The sequence below is a fragment of the Coturnix japonica genome, chromosome 34 (assembly GCF_054131305.1).
Source record: "Coturnix japonica strain WE chromosome 34, WE-NBRP24, whole genome shotgun sequence".
Lineage (NCBI taxonomy): Eukaryota > Metazoa > Chordata > Aves > Galliformes > Phasianidae > Coturnix > Coturnix japonica.
In genome coordinates, this window is record NC_140696.1 from 2,042,628 (window position 1) to 2,064,455 (window position 21,828).

The 21,828-nt window shown below is 58.0% G+C and overlaps 1 protein-coding gene across 1 annotated transcript in view; it reads left to right on the forward strand.

Moving 5' to 3' along the window:
* The first annotated feature begins 11,488 nt into the window (after positions 1-11,488).
* BCL9L (BCL9 like) overlaps positions 11,489-21,828 on the forward strand; it is a 38,410-nt gene continuing 28,070 nt past the window's right edge. The window contains exon 1 of the mRNA XM_015884058.3: positions 11,489-11,629. The gene's annotated coding sequence lies outside the window, so the exon portion shown is untranslated. The remainder of the gene's footprint in view (positions 11,630-21,828) is intronic.

The window sequence follows — 21,828 nt, forward strand, 5'->3', positions numbered from 1 at the left end:
CTGTGCGCCCCTACAGCGTGTGGGGCTGCGCTGTGGGATAGAGGAGGCAGCTGAGGTTTGACTGCTCAGCGTTGCTCCTGCTCATACCACACTCTGTCTCTGTGCTCTGCCTGCATAGAGGTGTATTCTTGTCATGGGCAGGGCTGGCTCGTACCCCCCACATCTCTCAGCTCTGTGAAGCTGCAGTGAAAGAGCACAGCTCGGGTCCCTGCCCCTCCTCTCACATTTCTGCACCACTTCAAAGCGGGGCTGGTGCCGATTGAAGCAGTGCCGGGCCGCGCTGCCGCTCACCTCCAGCTCCGCTCCCCCACGGAACAAAGCGCAGCGCTCCGCTTTGATTGCCTCGTTTGAAAGCGATAGGGGATGGAGTTTGAAATGTTCTGTGGCTGTTTCGCTGTGTTCCAGGCCTCAGATCAGGGCGGTGGGGAGCAGAATGGCACTGGGGAGTCACCAAGTGGTGCCAGTGGTCACCACGGTCTTCGTGGCTGGAGCTGAGATGCCCTCTGAGCACCCTCTGCCCCAGACTGAACAGCCCTCTCAGCCCTCCTTCATTCAGGAGATGCTCCAGGCCCTTCATTGTCTTTGTGACCCCCCACTGCATTCCACAGGGACAGCTATAAGAACAGAGGAGCAGTTCTTTACCCAGCAAAGAGTGCACCTGACCACGCCACAGGCCACAGCTTCTCCAGGAGAATCCTATTGGAGACAGTGTCAAAGGTTTTGCTGAAGTCTGGTAGGCTACATCTACAGCCCCACCATCATCCACCAGGTGAGTGACTCAAGCATGGAAGGAGATGAAGTTAGTCAGGCAGCAGCTGCCTTTCACAAACCCATTCTGGCTGTGCCCGATACCCTGGTTGTCCATGTGATCTCACTTATGATCCATCACTGTGTTGTATGTTGGTGTGTTGCCTGTGGTGCCACTGGGGTTTGTGGTGTTTGGAAACCTGCAGCTGTAAGAATGTCCCTTGCAAGCAGGTAGGAATGTGGTCCCTCCCACACGGTGCATTTGTTATGCTGAATTAATGCCATTGTGCAGGTCTGGCCACATGCTACAGCATTCTGGGCTCGGGGATGACTACTTGGTACTGAACCAACAGCTGCACCACGCCCTGCCCAGAGGTCTCTTATCAGAATGCAGACTGAGATTGAATCATAGAACAGCATAGGTTGGAGGGGACCTGAAAGACCATCAAGGAGCCAACCCACCAGCTCAGGCTGCCCAGGGCCCCATCCCACCTGGCCTTGAGTGCCTGCAGGGATGGGGCACCCACAGGTCTCTGGGCAGCAGTGCCAGCTCCTCACCACCCTCTGAGGAAAGGATTGCTTCCTCACATCTAACCCACATCTCCTCTCTTGTTGTTTCAAGCCGTTCTCTTTATCCTTTCACTACTGGACTGTGTAAAAAGCCACTCCTCCTCCTGCTTGTAAGCTTTCTTCAAGTGCTGGAAGGCTGCAATGAGGTCTCCCCCCAGAGATCTCTTTCTCCAAAGGCACGGCTCCAGGTAGATGACAGCAGCTGCCCTCCCTTTGCCCACCGATGCCATCACTCCATCACAGAAGGCCATGGGATGGGTCAGGCACGCTCTGCCCTTGCTGAAGCTGTGCTGGTCATCTCAGATCACCCCCTCATCTCAGAGTGCCTTAACATCTCTTCCAGGAGGATCCACTCCACGACCTTCCCAGGCACAACAGGAGAGATGTTTCTCCTCTTCCCATCACCAGGGACTTTGTCTGACAGCCACAACTTCTCAAATGTGATGGAGAGCAGCTTGGCAGCCAAGGTTGTCTGTGCTCAGCTGAAGCTGTGGCCATGGCACAGCACAGCAGTGAGCCATGTGCAGTGCTGGATTGGAAGAGATGCAGGCCATGGCCATCAGGCCTGGCAGCAGCGGGATGCTGACAGTCCGTGTGTTAGGGCATAAGGCAATCCGTGTGATTCAGCCTCACTGTTCTTGTCAGCACAGTGAGGAGGACCATGTCACTACATGTTTCATCTAAAAAACCCCAAACAAATCCCCATTCCCCTGCTGCTTGCAAGAGGAATGTTGTATCTTTAAGGCACCCCCTTCCCATTCCCCTAATACCTCAAGGCCTCTGAGTGCTTCTGGAGGAGAGGATCAGTGCAAGAGTTTCAGGCATCTTTCCCTGCCCTGCTGCACTGCTCACTTACTGTTCTGAAGGCTGTGCTTTGCCATTTCCATGGAAACCATTAGTTGCTAAGCAACTGGAGCATCATCTGTGCTGAGCCCTCGCATCTAATTATCCCATCACAGTGGCTGAGAGGGGCTGGGGGGGGATTAACTCTTCTACCATGGCAGATCCATTGACAACACTTTAGTAACATTTAAAGGGACATAATCTCCCTTCTCTAGCATTTACTGGCGGTATTGCTCAGACAGTGACTTGGTTTCCTTGCGTTATTTGAGTATAAGAAGAAATAGAGTTTTCTGCAAGCAGTGGAGGTGCTGGCAGTGCTTGTGGCACACTGGCTGCCTGTGGAAGGAGGTGCTGAGAGCTGCTGGGTCTTCTTCCTGGCCAAGGTGTGCACACTCTGCTTAGCTGTGTGCTTGGATAGTGCACTCCGTGTCTCATGGACTGGGGGCCACACTTCTTTTAGCACTGTGTGGTTCGCAGAGATTCCTGTTGGTTTGAGGTGGAGAGACTGATGCAAAGGAAAAGCTTTGAGACTGGGAAACAGAAAAGAGGAGCAGGACCCACCGCCTTTTGCTTTTGTTTCTTGGATGTAAGTGGGCTGAGTACCAGCTCACAAGACATAGTGCAGGCTGAAGGTCCCGGTGAGAAGGTGCTGAGCCATGAGAGCACAGGGGGCAGGGAATGACTCTGCTTCTTAGCAGAAATGAAAAGAAGGTTGTGCACGTGCAGAAATGAACTGGTCGGAACAGCGTCTGCCATGTGCTGGGGGCTTGCAGAGATTGGGGAAAGCAAATGTGCAAGCCTGTGACTCACACATGAGGTCCCAGAGTCAGGAAGGAGTAATGTAAAAGCTGCTTGAGCCATGTGCTGAATGCTAATGAGGCAAGCAGTGCTCACAGGAGTGCTGCAACCCACCAGCACTGTGCTTTGCCACCAGCATGGCCAATTCCCTGCAAAGAACGAGCAGCTCGTGCTGCAGAGCATGCCGGATAACTGGAACTTCTGCGGCATGCACAGCAAGGCAGACAGGGGCTGCAGAGCAGTGTGGAAATGGATGGGATGAAACAGATGGGATGAAATGGATGGGATGAAACAGATGGGATGAAACGGATGGGATGAAACGGATGGGATGAAATGGATGGGATGAAATGGATGGGATGAAACGGATGGGATGAAATGGATGGGATGAAATGGATGGGATGTCCTCTTCCAGTGCTTGCAGTCCATGCTGATCCCACAGCAACCTCTGAGGAGGAAGCAGGCCTGCTCCTGGGCACGGGATGCTTCTGCAGAAGCAGACCCAGTGCTTGCCCTGCATTGCGGCCATGGGAGGCAGGACAGAAACACAGGGTGGTTTCTGTTGTTTTAAAGTAAAAAATAACTAACTTTATATGTGAGAGAAGAGCCCTTTAGATTTTCAAGAACATTTGGTTTCTAGGAGCCAATCTCAACAGATGCACTGTCAGTTCCGAGCTGCACAACCTCATATGGAAGAACTGCGTATAAGGAGAAATGTACCAGCGGTACCAAACGCCTCCCATTCAGATTGACATCCCGGAAAATTGGAGCAGCTCTGTCTCAATTGACTTCCAGAACCATAGTCCTCAATGTCCCTTTTGTACGAATCCAGCTCCTTCCTCCTTTTGGGATCCCTTTTGTGCAGGGGGGACCTCAAGACAGGACTCTGCAGTACATGCAGGCATGAAGCTGGAGAGGGAACCACGTACCTGTCGGATACACACACAGGTGCTATTCAGCCTGGTTAGATGCACGTGGTTCATCCCTCCCTGTTCATCCCCTCTGTAATCCAATTTGCATTCCCTTTTCTTCCTCTGGATCTGGCTGTTACCATGGGAACTATGTTCACAGTTGCATTTCACTGGCTTCTGGAAAAAAAAAAAACCTCCTTTTTCCTCTTCCACTTTTCCACCTTGGGCACAGAGCTGTGGCTGTCAAGGGGGTGGGGAAGCCCATAAGGATTCTGGTAACCAGCAGGAAGGCAGCGGTCAGAAGGAAGAACAGGGAATTACGGCAAGGCCTGTAGGGGCTGGAGGAAGTAACTGTGCTTATGTGGCTTCCAGCTCAGTCACTGGTGTGGCACCGATGTATGGGTGAGAGAAATAAAGGGAGGAGATGCTGCTCCAGGCTCCTGTGCTGTCTGTGTGCTGCCTTTTGCTCTGCCCAAGGAGGAAGGACGTGCTGCGAGGGCCTTTTCAGAGCATGCACAGAAAGTTGAAAGCAGCCAAGACAAGATCTTAAAGCATTAACACTTGTGGGCTTCTTTGGCTCTCTTGCTCCTCACACAGCTGTGTGATGCGCCTCAGTGCTTCCAAGTGCAACACAGCTCCTTAAACTGTAAGAGATAGAGAGGGAGACCAGCAGGGCTGTGCCCCATTGCCTCTGGGCCTGGCTTTTCCCATCTAAACAGATCCTGCCTTGGTTTTGTCCTGGCAAAGCACCTCAGCCTTCAGTGCACCTGGGTACCCACTGCCAGACGCGTGACTCTCCTGCACTGCCTTCCACCTGGGAGAGGATTTTAATGCGCACTTCTGAGCATTCACGGCTGTGAACTGCTTTAAGGCACCTGTTGGGCAGATATGAAAGCAGGGCACGCAGGAAGGGATGATTCAGTGGTTTCAGAGCCAGCTTTCAGCCACTGCTGCTCCTCGAAGGGGACGTTTGCTTGGCAGGAGCGAGGACACATTGCACACTGCAGCCCTTCACTTCCTCCATTGCACGGCTGGGTGTAAAACCTCCTCTTGGCATATTCTCATGGATCCGCACTTCCTCCTTCCCTTCCCTTCCCTTCCCTTCCCTTCCCTTCCCTTCCCTTCCCTTCCCTTCCCTTCCCTTCCCTTCCCTTCCCTTCCCTTCCCTTCCCTTCCCTTCCCTTCCCTTCCCTTCCCTTCCCTTCCCTTCCCTTCCCTTCCCTTCCCTTCCCTTCCCTTCCCTTCCCTTCCCTTCCCTTCCCTTCCCTTCCCTTCCCTTCCCTTCCCTTCCCTTCCCTTCCCTTCCCTTCCCTTCCCTTCCCTTCCCTTCCCTTCCCTTCCCTTCCCTTCCCTTCCCTTCCCTTCCCTTCCCTTCCCTTCCCTTCCCTTCCCTTCCCTTCCCTTCCCCCTACGCCGTTACCCCTCTCCTGGAGCCACCGCCCGTGGTGCCTGTGGCCGCAAGGCGGTGCTATAACACCCGCTCCGACCCTCCGCCTCCCCAGCGCTCTGCGGGGCTCCCGGTGTCCCCGGCATCCCTCACCGATCACGGCTCCTCCTTGAGGAGCTGCCCCTGGACACAGGCAATCCCAGAACCCCGGCCAGGCCCGCAGAGCCGGAGTCCGGTGCGAGGCTGCCTCGAAAACCTTATGCACAGAGCGGGTTTCTATGCGAAGAAGGGAATCTTTCTTTTCGTGTTTCTGCCAGCGAAACAGGGACACGCACGTATTGCTGAGGCCGGAGGAGCCGGCCGCCTGCCTGCAGTTGAGTGGTTGTTAATAAGGTGAAGGTTTCATAATGCTGATATTGTGGAGAGCTGCTGCCAGACGCGCTGATGCCGCCGCGCCTTTGGGCGACGAGCCCGGGCTGCCGGGGGCCTGGGGCAAAGGTCTGAGGTGCCTGAGCTCCTGCTGCAGCATCCTCCAGGGCTCAGCCTGGGCAAGGCCGAGTGCTGCGGGCACATCTTTCTCATCCTGCCCGTGCCTGGGCTGTGGGATGCCGCCCCAAACATGACCATTGCCAAGCAGAGCCCCTATGGCTGTGAGCTCAGCTGCGTGCAGGGAAGACAGCGTGCGTCCAGCACCGAGCTGCTGCACTGCAGAGGTGCTGCCCTCATGTCTGTGGGGGAGCATGGAGTGCTGAGAACGAGGGGAACACGGGTTGAGAAGCAGCCGGCAGGTGGCTGGGCAGGACGGACCTTTTCCTTGCACCAATTCCCTGCGCTGAGCTGAGCTGCTCAGCACTTCTGCAAGGAAGCACCATCGGGGATGCACGTCTTGGGGGCTGGGATATGGTCGAGCAAGGGCTGAGTGAGAGCCGAAGGAGCAGCGACCCCGAATACCAATAGAAATATGGAATAAAACTGTATTTGTGTCGGGTCTGTGGCCTCTCTCCGAGCAATCCTGATCTGTGCTCCCAGGCTCGCTGACAAAGGGCTCACGTATCCGCAGTGACAGAGCTCCCAGCGTTCCTCGGGAGATGGAGGGACTGAGTAAATAACCACAGGGAGGGATCGCTCCCTGCTTTGCTTTGCCACGACACCGTAAGCAACGGGGACAACAAACCCTCTCCTTGCTCCCCGGTACAACGCACCGCGCTGTAACTTCGGGGCGGGCACCCAGCGCCGTGTGCCCCGCTCCTGCTACTTGTGGCCGTGCTTACACGCACAACGTGCATCTGCCCGGACCCCCCCACGCGTGCACGCGGATGGAGGTTCGCACCGTGCGCGGCCCCGGGAGCTGCGGGCACCTGCGGGCGGCGGAGCGGAGCGGAGGAATGCGATCGCGGGCGGCCAGACAGCGCCGGAGCCGCCTGTGTTTGTACAGCGCCGAGATCCCCCGCAGCCCGCGGGGCCTGCGCAGCCGGCCAGGAATGTCACACGGAAACCTCGCCGCTGCGGGGGGAGCGCCGCATTCCTCCTCGCCCCCCGGGTCCCTCCCGCCGCCGTGCGGCACCCCCGGCCCGAGCGGCTGAGCCCACCCGGCTGCCGGCCTCCCTGTGCCTCGCGGGGGGAATCTGGCTGGCTTTGTGTCACTGAGGCGCTGTGATTTCAGAGCCAACCCTGCCTGCTCAGTTTTTCCAAACCCTCACTTGGAAGGAAGGAGCCGTATCAGGATAAGAGTCCTCCCCACCCACCCTGTTCCCTGCCACCTTCCCGGCTCCCCAGCCAGCCCAGGCCCTGGGTCGCAGTGGGAGGCGCCGGCTGTGCTGATTGCTGCATTTATTACACCGGTGGCCTTGCTAAATGGTTTAACCCTTTGCTCCCTGCAGATGCTGCCGGCGTTGCTTTGCTGGCGGCAGGCTCGAGTCCGTCCTGCCGGCGGCTGCCCTGGCCGTGCGGGCTGCTCTGCGGGCTCCCATTTCTGTGTCCCTGCCGAGGTGAGAGGCAGCCCCTGCCCTGCTGGGCGGCAGGAGGCCCCTGCTGCCTCCAGTGCCTGTAGCCCCGAGGTCTTGCTGCCGTTGTCAGCAGGGACCAGTTGCAGTGGGAGTTAAACTCATCTCCCGTGCTAGAACTCCTGTGGCACCCAGGCTTCATGCGCAGCGGGCCAGGATGAACTGAGCTACAGTGATCATCTGAGACTGTGGGAAGATGAGCCTGGCACGGCCATGGGAGTAACAGTCAAGGGAGAAGGTTTGGAGAGTTGCACCGTGCCAGGAGCCCTGTGTGCATTGGGAGTGCATCTGATGTTGTGAGACATCTCGAGCCTCGGTGCCTTTGTGATCCTGAATTGTGTCAGCAGTTCCTTAAGTCTTTTCAATAAGGTGGGTTGTCAGCAGTGTATTTTCATGCTTAGCCTGATTAAATTCCCCTCTGGTACTCCAGCACAGGTGGCATTTTGGCTTTGTAACTGCCATGTAAAAATCACAGACTCATTTAATGGCTCAGGTTGGAGGGGACCTCAAAACCCACCCAGTGCCACCCCCGGCCATGGGCAGGGCTGCCCCCACCAGCTCAGGCTGCCCAGGGCCCCATCCCACCTGGCCTTGAGTGCCTGCAGGGATGGGGCACCCACAGCTCTCTGGGCAGCAGTGCTAAGAAAACTGCAGAGTGTTTGGAGGGAGCTGCAGGACCCATCCAGTCAGACAGAGCAGGTCTCAACTCCAGTTCAGCTCTGAGCTGGAGACCAAGGCTGAATGCATCCCTTCATATGTTGCCTTTGTGCTCCCCAGTTTCTTTTTGCAGCAGTGGCTGGATGGCCTTGGCCCACTGGATAGTGGTGGTTAATAAGTTAGCATGAACACAACGGCCTGGAATCCTCCTTTGAAAAGAGTATAGACTCCAAGCTGGATGCTCCTGATCCTCTCCAGATCCATCTGGCCGATGGCACACTGTGCATAGGCATCTACAGGAGCGCAAGAGGGAGCACAGGCTTCTCACAGCTGCCTGCTGCTGGCTGCAGCACTGCTCAGACTCTAATGAGCATGTAATGAGGGAGCCCATTCTTCCCTGTTGGCCACAAGGCTGGGCACAGACCTGGGGCCTTGGCTGGGTTGGATTTTTCCCTTTCCTTGAGCAACAGCTTATGGTACCATCGAAACAGAAGTGGGATTGAGGGCTCGCCCTGCAGCCTGGGAGAGATGGAGGCATGGCAGGGACCTGCAGGACTGTGGGATAGGATCTGTGCCAGCATCTGACAGAAGTGAGACACGGTGGCCAGGAGTCTGCATAGAGAAAGGTTGGAGGGCAGGACTGAGGGTAGCATTAGAACAGAGATTTTTTTAGGCTAGACTGCCTCTGCAGCTGAATTGTCGCCTCTTCCTTCTCTCCTGGGGAGCAGGGGATGAGTCCAAGCCTCCACGTGCCAGGTCTGCAGATTTAGTGCTGGAGCTGCCATGATCTCCCTTCTCTCCCTCCCCAGGCTCATCCCAAGTCATGTGTGCTCTTCCATCCCCTGGGCCTCAATGAGGGGTTGGTCTGGGACTGGAATGAGCCACCAGGGAAACCTTTCACAAAGAGCTCCAGCTAACTGTGAATCACATCGTTAATTCCGATGTAGTTAATTGGACCTAATTAATGATATTCATAAGTGTAATGAGAGCCTTGCCCACAGGGGTCTTGTGGAGGTCTGAGCTTGGGGATGGTGTTCTTGGGAGGCAATAGGAATGAACACAACCCAGAGTATTGGGACCTGGATTCCAAATGTCCTCATCAGTGGAAGTGCAGCAGGACAAGGCTGTGACCCTGCAGCCCGGTGTCTCCTGTGCTCCAGCTTTAGCTCCCTCTTCTCCTGGCTACCGCTTTCCACTCTGCATGGCTCAAGTGCTTTGCCTAAGCAAGTTAATGAGCAGCACCTCACGAGGGACCCACTCAAGGGACCTCCTTAAGAAAACAGCCACTTCTTTGCATGGACTGATCTGAGCCAAAGCGGGACCTCGACAGCGAGCACTCTTGGTCTTTGGCCAAGGGAACATGAGTTTGGAAGGGAGACCTCCCACTGCCCTTCCCCAGTCTCACTCGGCCACGTTTGTGTGTGCAGAGATGTGAGGGGCTGTGATGTCAGAACCCTGGGAGCAAAGGGAGAGAAGGAGAGGAGCTGAGCTCCACAAACCCTCTGTGCTCTCTGCATTGGGCTGAGATGGCGAGAAAGAGCCCCGGGCTCCTCAGGTCTCACCGTGCCCACTGCCCAGCCGGGCCACCAAGGCTGGGTGCTGAGAAGCCTGGGGTAAGCAAAGGCACATCTGTACATCGTCACATTGCTCCAGCCTCAGATGTTTTCCCCAGGCATCGCTTTGGGTTTGCCTGGGGGAAAGCGGCTTGGGAGAAGAATTACGGATCCTTTCTGCTGTTCAGTTTGGGAGCAGCAGCTCCTGGGCCGTCACTGGGCTGCGGCAGCCAAAGTTTGCTTTGCCGAGCTGTTGCGTTACGTGCTCACGTCGCTGGTGTTTGCTCTCAGCACCGCCCGGCTGAGCACGGGGCGCGGCGGGGTGCCCTCCTCCGCCAGGGGGCGCTGACAACGCGTCCCCGACCGCCCCCCGCGCTGCGGCTCCCGCGGGGCCGCCCCGGTGCGGGCAGCGCGGTGCGGGCGATGCGGGAGCTCCGTGCCGGGGCTGCTCGGTGCGGTTCCTCTCTGCGCGCCGGGGCCGCTTTCTTGCTGTGTCATCTCTCGCCCCGAGCCGAGGCAGTAACCGAGGTTCTGCCTCTGTCCGCGGCCGCTGATCTTGTCCCGACAGCTGCGGTGCGTTGTTTGTCCCCGCATCCCCTTTAGCTCCGCGATGCTTTAAGATTCTGCCGAGCGGTCCGTGCCGCCAGCCCAGCCCTGGGCGGTCCGGGCACTGCAGGCACGGAGGTGACGCGGCCCGAGGGGACGCTCCCAGGGAAGCGGAGCTGCCGTGCCGAGGAGCTGCGGGGCTTCAGCTGCAGCGTACCGGGGGGTGGGAGCGGGGCGATGAACCGGGCCTGACGGAGGGCTCGGCGCTGCCGTGGGGAAGCCTGGGCCGTGCGGATCCACGGGTGACGCTGCCTCTCAGAGGCAGCACAGAAACCCGCCGGTAATCGCATTTATGCGAGATAACCGGGCGTGTAATGTTGCACAGGCGGACTTACATCTGTGCAGCCGCTTGCAGGCCGGCAGCCGCTTCTGCTGCGGGCGGCTCCAGACCGAGCAGCGGGCGCCCGGCGCTGCCTTCTCTCGCCGTCGGGTCTGAAACCTCCCCGTGTCTCAGCGCCGGGCTCTTCCCCGCTGCTCCGTGTGGCCGCTCCCGGCCCAGCTCCGCCGTGTGCCCGGCTCCGTCCGGACGCGCCCCGCGTGTTCACACCGCGCTGTGCGAGGAGGAGCCCCGACGTTCCGCGAGGTTCCCCCCCTCGGTCGCTTCGCACGCAGCAGCCGCTCCGCCCGGGGAGCTGCCGCGCCCGCCGCAGGGTGCGATGAGCAGAACCCCGTCCTGCCGACCTTCGTTTATTATTATTATCTGGTGCCGGCAGACTCCCCCGCTGCCGGCAGAAATGAGGCCATTTTGTCCGCATCCCGTGCGAGGCGGCAGCGTCTCTTTCCCCGCAGTACCCGCAGTACTCGGGGCTCCGCAGACCCGCCCGGGGCTCCCCGGGGCCGCCGCTCCCGTTCGGATCCGGGCTGCGCTGCCGGTGCGCGCCGTGTCGGGGGTGGGGGGCGGTCGGACCGCGCGCCCCGTCCCGGCGGCCGTGAGCATCCAGCGCCGCCCTCGCAAGGTGCGCGTCCCCGTCAGGCCGCTGGGAGGCCGGCGGAAAGCCCGAGATTAGGAAGCAGTTAATCAGCGGCGGAGCGAGCGGGGCTTTTATTTTGACAGGGCAGCGCTTGGCTCCTTGCACGGAGGAAAGTGAATGATCCTGTTTCTCCAAATGATTATTCAGGCTCCGGCGGAGAAAGGAGCACTCGGCACGCAGCGCTTCGCCCCTCGCCACGGCGCCCCCGCCCGCCCCCGGGCTGCCGCGGCCGCCGGCACCGGAGCCGCCCGCCCGGCGGGGAGAGCGCCCGCAACTCGCGGCCGGGAGGGAAGTTGGTGCTCGCCGCGGCCGGACGCCGAGCTCCGCCGGCGGGCGCGGGCTGGAGCCGCCGGCGGCGAAAGCGAAAGGAGCGGGGCGGCGGGGCGCCGGGCTCGGAGCGCCGCCCGCCCGCGGCCCGGCCCCGCATCGAGCGGCGGGGGCACGGCCCGCTCCGCGCCATGAGCCCGGCCTGCGGGGCCGGCCCCGCGCCGCCGGCCCGCGCTGAGCAGCCCGCGGAGCGGCACCGTGCGGCCGCGGGGAGCCCGCCCGGCCTGCCCTGAACCGCGCCGCCGCCGCCGCCGCCGAGGTGAGTGAACCGGCCGAGCCCCGCGCTCCGCCGCCGGCAGCGCCCCATTGTTCCGCCGCGGGAGGGACACGGGCCGCGGCTGTCAGCGGCGACGGGGCGGGACGGGACCCGCGAGCCGCGCTGCGGGGACGGCGGAGCGCAGGGAGAGCAGCCACGGCACCGAGAGCAGCGGGGACGGCGGGCGGAGGGGGAACTTAAGGCGGAACGGCCGGCCGGGCTGCAGCAGGTGGTGCCCGTGGTCCCGCTCCGTCCCTCCCGGTACCGGCCGTACCCGGTGCTCTGCTGTCAGCGCTGCGTGCACGTCCCGGCAGCGCCGTTACGTTTCAGACCCCGCTTTCCTCGCGTCCTTCCCGGCCGTCGCGTTGTTGTTGGTCGCACGAGGAGCTGCCAGCCTCGGCCGGGTCCGGGTGTTGGAACTTCTTTTCCCCGGGCTGCTCCTCATCTCCGGCGTTATTAAAGCCCCGGGGAGCACCGAGATGGGGATCCCTGCGGTTGGTGTCATTGCGTTTCACGTGGGGCTGAAAGAGCCGCTCCCGGGGGCTGAGCCCGCCGGTGTCGGGGCAGAGCTGTGCCCGCTGTGTGCTGCTGCTGCTCCCTCCCGAGAAGGAAAACATGGATGCGACGAAAGCTCTGCCGTGCCGTGTCAGGGACGTGTCTTCAGCAGGTGCTGAACTTGTCCCAGCCCCGCGCTGCGAGCAACCACTTGCTGGAGTAGAAATGTGAGAAGGATGCATATCTGAACACATAAGTAATGCTGCATGACGGGGCACGCTGTTGTGTTGTCGTGTGCAACGTCTGTGCTGTCAGACGGGCGCAGGGCTGTGCTGTCACCCGGCTACGTCCTGCGGGATAGAAGGGCTGCTGCCCCCGCTGACATCCGCGCACCGCTGGGGTTTGGCTGCAGCTCTGTGCCCCATCTGAGAGCAGCTTCACGGCTCCTCCTGCTCCCTGCAGAGCTGCACGCAGAGAAAACTGAGTCACAGAGGAAGTGATTTGCACCAGGTCGTGTCGGTGCTGAGCAGCACGGCGCTGCCTGCGATAAGGCCGGCTGTGGCACACATGGGTATGTAACACAGTCGCCGTGGCACCGACACTCACATCACCCATGTCCGCCTTGCTCTGCGGTTCTCTTTCTGCACAGTGTCTTTCTCTGCAGGCTACTCACGCCCTAAACACTATGGAGCCTCGTTGCTGGTGGTGGTGTTATTGTTTTGATGTGAATTCTGTCATTCCAGCTGTGCAGACAGTGCAGTCAGTGCCTCCCTGCCACCCTGACCCCTGGCTTTGATACCTGCTGTGCTGCTGTGTGATGGGACAGTGTGCAGTGCAGCTGGACGTGTGAGCTCCCTGTTCCGTGGCGGCTGCCTCTGGAATTAAACTGGTGCATAACCCTGGTAGAACTCAGCTCCATAGAGCAGTGCACCTTGCTGGTGTGTGCTTGGAGCCTCCATGGTCCATGTGCAGCTTGGCTCTTCAGCACAGTTTGCTTTGAGGGAAGAAGACTTTGCTTTTCCTTCTCTTTGCTGTTCCATCCTGCTGCGATGCTCTGGGCGCTCTCCCTCCCCATAGTGCAGAAGGGAACACCTGGGTGCACCAGCTGCATCCCAACAGGTGGCTCTTTGCTCTTTGCTGTTGTCGTGCTCTTTGTGGCTTAACCTTGTCTGTGTGCTTGGGCAGCAAATGTGATGCTTTCAGAACGTGGACAGAGATACTACAGAGATGTGATGTTCAGATAGAAGGGTGCTGTGGCAGTGTTGTTCAAGCTGCAGGAGGATTGCTGGCATGAATCAAACCCTAACATAGGTCCAACCTCAGCTCTGCTGGGCTCTGTTTCATTCCTCCCAGCATGAAGCTGTCTGACAAACAGACACTCTGTGGATCTCACATTCTTTTTAGGGGGTGCTGGAGCTTTGCTGCTGGCATGATGTGGTTTGTTGGTCTCCATGAGATTACAGCTGTCCCAAGAGGTTTGTATGGCAATAAAGATAGGGCAAAACGGGGCTGGGAAGCATTGCAGCTCCTTGGCTTCTCAGTTCTGCGTTTCCATCGGTTCTGAGATTGGTAGGAAGGAGTGAGGATGGCAGGAAAAACATTCCCAGGTTTTACGTGGCATGTGAACTCGTGTACATGCAGCAGCTGCACACTCGGGCACAGGGGACCACAGTGAGCTCTGCCCTTCCAGCATCTGATTCCTTGAGTAGAACCTCCAGCCCCACTCTTTACCTTTCAAATTGTGAGTCTGTCTTCCCAGTGCTCTGCTTGAAGCTGCTCTCCGTGTGCTTTGCACACTTTCATCCTTCAGGTCCGTAGTGCAGAAGCTGCAGACTTCACCTTCCAGTATGTGACCTGCTCTGCTCCAACCAAGGGGTGGGATTGCTCCGTCCCTATCCGCTGGGTCTCTGTTACCTCCAGGATTCCCATTGCTGCTCAGCTGCAGGCTTTGCTCCCTCCGTGAGCAGGACTGAGGTTGGTGGGTTTGCCTTTTCCTTCCAGTTTGGCACATGGGGCCTTCAATCCCAGTTAGGGAACGGTGGGAGCGAGATATCCCCAGGATGACTGTAAGGCTGTGTGCTGTTCCCAGAGGTGGGGCGGCACCCTGTTTGGTGAGGAGCTGCTCCGGAGCCAAGTCCTGGGCCAGCAGCCAGGTTTGAGCTCTGTGCCAGGGAGGGAGAGACTTGGAAAGCGAAGCAGAGCTCCTCCTGTGCGAGAGATGGCCTGAAATACCGAGAGAAACCACAGAGTGCTCCTTGTTCCTGCTGTGCCTACTGGTCTTCCCTCTGCCCCAGTGCGTGGGAGGCCGCGGGCTGCGATCTGCTGGGAGCAGGAGGGCTGTGCTGGGCCAGGATATGGTTTGTGTGAGAGATGCTCCACCACGTTGGCTGTTTACAGACTCTGAGCCCCTTGAAACGTAAGCACAGGAAATGCCAGGCTGCGGCGGGGCGGTGCGGCTCTGCGCCCTGTGCCTCTCAGCCTCCGGCAGCAGCAGAGCTGTGCACCATGGCAGGCTGCAGGAGCTGCAGAAGCAAGGACTTGGTTATTTTACCTCCGAGTGAGGAGGAAAAGTGAAAGGAAATGACTTAACTGGAGGCAGGAAGTGAATATGGGCCAGAGCTGGGGATAGAAGCCAGGAATCCCGATTCTTGCTCATCGTTCTGCTCCTCTGTAGCTGCTGTGTTGGGTCTCAGCCTCCTGTTTGAGCCCAGGTGTAAGCGGGCTGTTCCAGAAGCTGGCACAGAGTTTCTCTTGTGAAGTGTCCTCAGCACTCGCTGCATTCATGAATTTCCCGGTCCCTGAGCATCTGATATTTCAAGGATGTCCCCAGCTGTTTTCATTGGAAGGGGAGTTGTGTAGCTGTGTATCAGTGAGGAGTTTCCACGCACCTTCAGCAGTGTCTGTTACAGCAGTGAAGGGATGGCTGCTCCGTGTTGTATGTGTGCAGTGCTGGGCTTTGGGCTTCCTCGAAGCGGCACAGTGATGCTGCAGGCAGAGGAGGCTGCTGGCTCACAAAGCACATTTGCAGGGGCACTAAGTAGCCACGCTGTAGGTCTCCCACAGCCCCAGCAGCCCGTGGGCACAGGGCAGTGAGGAGTTGGCTGGGTGGCTCTGAAGGGCATTGACTAACAACAAGGGATGAGTCTCTGGGCGACTGTGCTCCGCAGCAAGCTGGCCAGGGCTGTGGAAACCCCTCCAGCACTGGAGCTTTCACCACTTCCTCGGTAGGATGTGTTCCAGCACTGGGCTGCAATGGGAGATGGGGCCAGACGGGGCCTGAACGGAGCTGCTCCGGCCACAGCCGGGCCTTGAGCACAGCAGTCAGGCTGGGCTGAAAGCTGCTTGTGTCCTGTGTCTGCGCAGCCTCGATTGAACTTTTCCCTGGCAAGGAGCAAAAGGAACTGGGGAGACCTAGGGCTGGTCCAGGCAAGTTTCCTCTGCTCTCCCCGCCTCCAGATGCAAGTGGGAGAACGGCAGCAGCTCCAGCCTGCAGTTCAGGAGCTGAGCAGTTTGGGGGCTCTGGTCCATCCTGCTTTTAGAGCAAACAATTTTCGCCTCTGATGTTTCTCTGCCTCTTGGGCTGTGATGCGGGGAGAAAGGATGGGGGGGGAGGGGGGAAGTGAAACTGTGGTTCAGAACAAGCCCTTTGGATGGCAAGAAAATTGCTGAGTAGCTGGTTTCCAGGTTGCCGAGGTCCTAGCCAGGGCCTGGCGCGGCTGCCAGAAGCAACAGGCTTGGAATTTCCTCTGCCTGGTGCCAGCTCTGCTCGGGCTGCCGCAGCACCTCTGTGGGGCCGGGGCTCCTCGCGGGCCCTGCGGACGGGGTTACGCTCGGAGCTGAGCGCTGCCCCCTCGTCCTCGCTGCCTGGTTTCTATTTTCTTTTCCAGGGTCCAAGCTGTTTTGAATTATGCAGCCTGCGCCTCCCGCGGGGCTCCTTGAGCAGCCGCCTAATGAGCTGAGCTCCTGACAAACTTTGCTCTGGCTCTGGCTACGCTTGGAAAATTTTACAGCCTTTTCAGAAAAAGGAAATGCCAGGAAAGGCCTGTCTCTTCTTATTTTTATGAGGGGGTCCCGGTTGAGAGAGGACCGAGATGGGCTTGGAAGAGAAGATAGGAACAGTTTTGAATGCTGTGCTGGGTGCTCGCCCTCCCCGCCATGTGCTTTCTAGTGATGGGTGTGAGGCTGGTGTGGTCCTTCCCCAACACGGCTGTGCACAGCATGGGGTGAGACCTTCAGGCTGCACTGTGAGCACAGGGAGATGGCAGAGAGGTGACATGTGTGAATAGTGATGGATGGAGGCCAGCTCTCTGCAGCACCGAGCCTCTCCTCACCCTGCTGCTGGCTGCATGCTCCCAGCACTGTCCCCATCCTCAGGCTCAGCGACAGAACCTGGCACCAAGTGCCAGTTTCTGCCCTTCCAGCTCTGGTTAAAGGATTCTGCTGGTGGAGAGTGTGTAGGGACCAGATCTGAGGCACTGTCACCTGGGAGGGCCAATGCATCCGAGCTGGCATGCCAGCATCTATCAGTGCCCCCATCTGCAAGGAAGTGCTGGGCTGCATCTTCCCTCCCAGCTGCTGGTGTAGCTGCCGGCTGTTTAATATTTGCTAATTGTATTTTTCTGAATGTCACTGTCTGTTTCTGTTGTGGGATCAGGCGGAGGCTCCTCCTGCACAGGGATGTGCTGCACGTCAGCGCTCCAGGCCTTGCAGGAAGGGCAGCAGCACGGTGACGTCTGAGCAGGACCCGGAGGTACAGGGAAGCAGGAATGGAGGTGCTGCTACCTCCTGTGATCTGCAAGGGACAGCCCTGCTGCATTCACCCCCTTTGGCTGAGGAACCGCATTACAGTAGGAGAAACTGGGGCACAACAGAAGCTGTGACTTTGCCCACCCCCATCATAACCTGTCTGTTATGATTAGTGGAACCTTGTGGCCAAAGCGTAGGGTCAGTGTGAATCCTGTGGTCTGGAATCTACCTGTGGCCCTTGGCCAAGTCGTTTTGTGTGGCTCTGTATTGGTGGGGCAGGGGCTCACTCTCCTCGGTGTTAGCTTCTTAGCCTGCCTCTTCGGTGCGTGCTCTGATCTGAATGCTGCTTCCGTGTCCCTAATGGTCAAAGACATCTTTGGGGACACAGCTGGGGGTGTTGGTTGGAATATGTAAAATTGCAGCTTGCCTGGGGAGCTGTGGAGCTTCTCCAGTGGGAGGGACCGAGATTTCTGTGTGATCCGTAGGCATCAGCTGCTGCCAGTCATAGTCAATGAGCATCAGATGTGGGCAGTGATTGCCCTGGGTGGAAGGAGCCCTGCGCCAGCCCTGCTTTGAGGGCTTGGTCTGTTCTGTCTGTCAGGAGGGTGGCTCTGGATTGCTATTTGATTTGGCAGCCTGCGCAGGCCTGGCAGCCCTAAGAGTGGGATGTGGGCACCAGAACCGCGCACTCCTCTCCCTTTTCTTTGTCACTCCTCCCATTGCCTGTTTTCTGCTGCATTGGGCAGGAGAAAGCACCTCCCTGGGGCTGCATCCCCTCCTCCACCTGGAAAATGAGTGATAAGTCCTGCTTCGTTTCTCAGGGCTTACAGGCAGAAGTGGAGATTGTATGTGACAATAGAGGCCAAGCTCCTTTGCTTTGCTGCTCAGAGGTATGAATGTAGCTCTCCTGTTGATTTTCTTGCAGAGTGAAGCACTGGGTCTCCTCTTAAAGTGCATCTGCTTTTGCTTTTCAGTGCAGTGCCCTTTGAGGTGCTGGAGGATGCTGGGGCTTGTGGCCTTTGGTGCTGCTTAGGGACCTCTGAGCTTCAACTGAGAGATGTTTCCACTTCTAGAACTGGGTACATGGGCAAAGGACTTCAGCTGTGTCTTAGAATCATCATAGAGCCTGAGTCCCTCAGCCTGTCTTCACAGCAGATGTGCTTCAGCCCTCTGAGCATCCTCATGCCCTCCTCTGGCATCTCTGCATCCCTCATCAGTTCTCATGTGCCCACTTTCAGAGCCTGTCCAGGTCCCTCTGGATGGTGTCCCTTTCTGCTCTTGTGTCCACTGCACCACTCAGCTCGGTGGCATCAGCAAACTGCTGAGGGTGCACTCCATCCCATCATCTGTCACTGACAGAGATGCTGAACAGCACCGGTCCCAAGATGGACCCCAGGGGACACCACTCATCACCGGCCTCCGCCTGGACATAGAGCCACTGACAACAGCCCTCTGGCTGTGGCCATCCGAACAATTCCTTATCCACTGAATAGTCCAGCCTTCAAATCCATGTCTCTCCAATGTGGAGATAAGGATGTGGTTCAGGACTGTGTCAAAGGCACAACTCCAGGTAGATGACAGCAGCTGCCCTCCCTTTGCCCATTGATGCCATCACTCCATCACAGAAGGCCACTGTTTGGGTCAGGCACACTCTGCTCTTGTTGAAGCTGTGCTGGTTGTCTCAGATCACCCCCTCATTTCACTGTGCCTTAACCTCTCTCCCAGGAGCATCCCCTTCTTGTTCTTCCCAGGCACAGAGGTGAGGCTGCCCAGCCTGCAGTTCCAGGTCTTCCTTTTCCCTTTCTTAATAAATGGGAGTGCCATTTGCCATAGCCCTTCAGTCAGCCTGGCTCTAAAGCACCCGGGGCAGCTTTAGACATCTATTAAGCAACTTACTGGGTGAGACTGCTGCGAGAACAAAACATCATGCTGGATCAGCTGTTGTGCTTCCTACAAGGTGACAGACTCTGTGATAGCATTCAGACATGCCTTGTTTGCCATGCTTCCACTGGGCGTTTTTTTCCATCAGATCTAAACATTTGGTTGGTTACAAAGGAGTTACTTTGCCTCATTCAGAACTTCAGCAAAGCATTCTGCTTTTGCAGGTGTTTGTGTTATTTTAGTGAGAAGAGTGATCTACCTGCCCAATCATTTGCATGGTCAGGACTTGAAGCAACTGTTTCCCACCCCACATAGTGATTCTGAAATCCATAGAGGTTTGGGAGCCAGTGGCAAATGTTTCTTGTTTAGCTTATTATGCTATTTAATTCAAATGGTTTCAGCCATCCTAGGATCCACCCGTGCTCCCTTGTGCACGTGGCATATGTTATTGGGACCCTCTGCTCTGGGTCCTGCTGCTGCCCAGGGCTGACCCCAGGCACAGAAAGGATGCGGCAATGTTGGGATTGTGGCTTGGAATGGTGGGGAAGCTGTGCATTGCCCTGGGCCAGTAGACTAATCTAATGCCTCATCTTATTTGCATATCAATTAATTTTTATTTTAAGAGGACTCAAGTGGACCCAAGTGCCAGACTGTGTCTCAGTGTGCTGTGGGAGGGGGCCAGGAGCTGCTCCATTTGATCTGAACAACAAGCCCCAGGGTGGTTTTGCGTAATGAGCCAAAGGCCCCTCTGGCTGAAGTCAGTTCCTTTCCATCCGAAGTGGGTGATGGCTGATGTTTCTGGGTGTCCTGGGGCCTTTTTGGGCAGGTCATGGTATGGTGTGCATAGGTCCTGCTGCACCCTCTGTGTGCTGGTGGCACAGGACAGTCTGTGAGGTGCAGCTCCCATCACCCACCGTCTCTGCAGAGCATCCTGGATGCAGAACAAAACCTATGGGAGAAGCCTGGCTCCAGGCAGCCCACATTACTGTGTGGCTGGTGGCAGAGCTCCTCTGATCGGCCTCATTTATTGCGGGGAGGAAGCAAACCTCCTCTGCCCAGAGACAGGAAACTGGAGCCACGTGGGCCGTCCGAGAGCCCAGCTGACACCTCACGCCTGCACAGAGCAGCGCTGCTGGGTCTGGGTTTGCTGGCTGCCTGCCACAGCAGCGGCGGTTGTGTTCTCCATCATCCACTTTTACAATGAAGGGGAGACTCAGAGCTCAGAGCTGCACGGGGCTGTTGCAAACCTGAGCGCTCCCTGCCAGCTGCTGCTGCGGGGAAGCAGCTGTGAGACAGGGCACCTGGGTGCTGGGAGAGCTGGTGCCCGAAGGGGGAGGCTGGTGGGCTGAGCCCTGTGTTCTGCTTCCTGCTGTGCATCTTTGGATGCTCACTGCCTCTCCTTCCTGCACTCTGCTGTGTGTACCAAGAGGAGAGGGAACTGGTGGGCTGCAGCAGGACCTTCCCAGTGGTCCTTGCAGGCAGACACAGCCCCGGTGCAGGTGGGTGTTCAGCGTTCCCTGCAGCACCGTCCTGACCCCGGGTCATTGTCCTGGGACTGCTGCTTCCCATCTCTAAACTTGCAGTTATTAGAGGGAAAGGCAGCGTAAGCTTTCGCAGCAGACTGTCATGTTTGTCCTGTTCAATTACAATGCAGCAGCAGTGGCACCAGCCGCCGCCTTCCTCCCCTCCCTGGGCTGGAGTGCTGCAGGCTCTCAGCAAATGCTGTCTGCGGACATCTGCTGCCTCCTCCCCCCACCGCCTCCTGGCAAGCAGCAGCAGCTTCCAGCGAACAGCCTGCTCTGTGCATCATTTCCCCCCCCCCCACGCCCAGCCAAAGCTCCCTTCTGCTCTTACAGGCTCCTTCGCAGGACCTTGAAATGGTGGTTTCCCTGGTGCTGGCTCAGCTCCAAGCAGCCTTCGGTCTCACAAGACCATAGCTGGGAAGGCAAAAAAGAAAACAACCACCACAGAACAAAACAGGGTGCCTGACGGAGGGAGAAGGCTTCAATGTGATGCTCACCCTGCTCTGGCTCGTGATGCAGGCAGGCAGCCCTCTGCTTGGCTGGGCTCCAGCTTGCGGCTGGGGCCAGAGATGTGCACCGAGTGTGGGCAGAGCTCGGAGCCATTTGGCTGGAGGTGCTGCAGCCAGGTCAGCTGGGAGCTGCAGCCCCGCTGCCAGGGGCGGATGCTTTGCTCTGATGTCTGCCTCGCTCCGTCCTGTGCAGCTGCAGAGGGCAAAGTTTGCTGTTCCAGGTACTCCTTCTGGGAGAAGGGAAATGTGTTTCTTTCTGCTGTGTTCGAGCAGCGGGAGGATTTGGTCCTCCTGAGAGCGGCTCATAGACCCTGCAAAGCAGCATTCGGTCTGCTGGGTTTCAGTGTAAGGAGCAAGGAGATGTGTTTGGTACAGTAAAGGATGGAGACAGACTGCAAGGACATTCTCATCCCGCAGCCCTGGCTCCCACAGCACAGGGTTTGCCCTGTAAGGAGCTTCTGGCATCAGGTGTCTGTGGAGATGGGAGTGAAAAAATGGATGGATTGAATGAAGGGGGCACGGCAGGCTCCTTGTGCTGAAGGTGGTGAAGCAGTGCTGGGCTGTGATTGCAGGGAAAGCCCAGAAGAAGGGCTGGGGTTTGTGGGATGGGGAGGAGTGAGCGGAGGGGGAGGATGAAAGAGGGTTCGGTAGCTGTGAGTGTAAAGGCAGGTCGGGAAGCAGGAGCTGCAGGGACTGCAGGTGGGACGTGAGAATGGGAGCTTGGGAAGATGGGATGAACGGAGCCCATAGGGAAATATGGCCATTTTGTACCCGCGCAGAAAGCAGCGAGCACAATTCAAAGGGATTTAGACAAGAAGGCACAAGTCTTTGTTTGGAGGGAGATGGATCATCTTCAGTGTGACAGTCTTTGTGGCGGAGGAGTGCAGAGGCACAGCCACACCCCCTGCCAGCTCGCAGGAAGCGATGCTGTGAGCAGCGTGGCTCCCACACGACGTGCTGATGGTGGGCTCTGCCAGGCAGGAGACCGAGCTGTGAGGCTCTTTGGGTGCAAACAGGGAGAGAAGAGCATCAGCAGGGCATGGCATGG